This window comes from Cebus imitator, unplaced genomic scaffold (genome assembly GCF_001604975.1).
Source record: "Cebus imitator isolate Cc_AM_T3 unplaced genomic scaffold, Cebus_imitator-1.0 Scaffold80, whole genome shotgun sequence".
NCBI lineage: Eukaryota > Metazoa > Chordata > Mammalia > Primates > Cebidae > Cebus > Cebus imitator.
This window is the reverse complement of record NW_016107395.1, coordinates 6,153,482-6,154,496: the sequence shown is the minus strand read 5'-3', so window position 1 is coordinate 6,154,496 and position 1,015 is coordinate 6,153,482.

The following is a 1,015-nucleotide window of genomic DNA, read 5'->3' as shown; positions in this document are numbered from 1 at the left end:
TAACAGATTTTCCTGTTCTTATATCAACATTAGAAAGACTTATTTAAAATATGCTAACTTACTGTGTAAGTCATTATATTATATGTATGCTAACTTACTGTGTAAGTCATTATATTATATGATGTTATTAGTCTTTCTTTGAATACTACTGTAGTTGAATAGTTTCCCCAATACTTGTTGCACTACTAGAATAAATTCCCTTGGAATATTTTTCTCCCTTAGCTAGAAAATATATTTTCAGAAGTTCCTTCAGGACTTTTTCAGAGAAATTCTAAATGTACTCATAAATATAGATATTCACCCAAACCCCAATTCTTATTTGTGGGCCTATATCTGTCACATTTTTATATTAGGAAATAGGAATCATTGCTTCAATTATAACCTTCCTAGTTGCTGTCTCATAATTCTTTATGAGTAGTCTTGCCTCTCACTTAAATTGTAATCTTAAATTTTGATTCAGGGTACCAGCCCCTCAGCTTGAATGCATTCTGGTGAGAGAAGGCAATCCTATTATAGGAGCAACAGCTTCATCCTTGGGAGAAGATAAAACTCCTAGAAGCATAAGACCAAGGAAAGGAGACATGAGGTGGTATAACCAAGGAGTTTTGGGAAATGGGAAGGTATCATGAAGCTGCTGTAAGGCAGAAGGCAATGCCAAAATTGGGAGAGAGGGATGAACTGGATACTTAGCTAATTTAATAATAGATTGTGAATAAATGTATTAACTAACATTAGCATTATGGTTGTGTTTACAATTCTATACACACTTCCCTTTTAGACATTTTTCTAGATAAGAAGAACATTTGTTTAGATAATTCACTTTAGACTGGGTTCAGTGGCTCATGCCTGTAATTCCAGAATTTTGGGAGGCCAAGGAAGACAGATCACTAGAGGTTGGGAGTTCAATACCAGCCTGGCTAACATGGTGAAACCCCATTTCTACTAAACATACAGTAATATTATTATTATTATTATTATTACTATCCTGACATGGCGGCTCACGCTTTTAATGCCA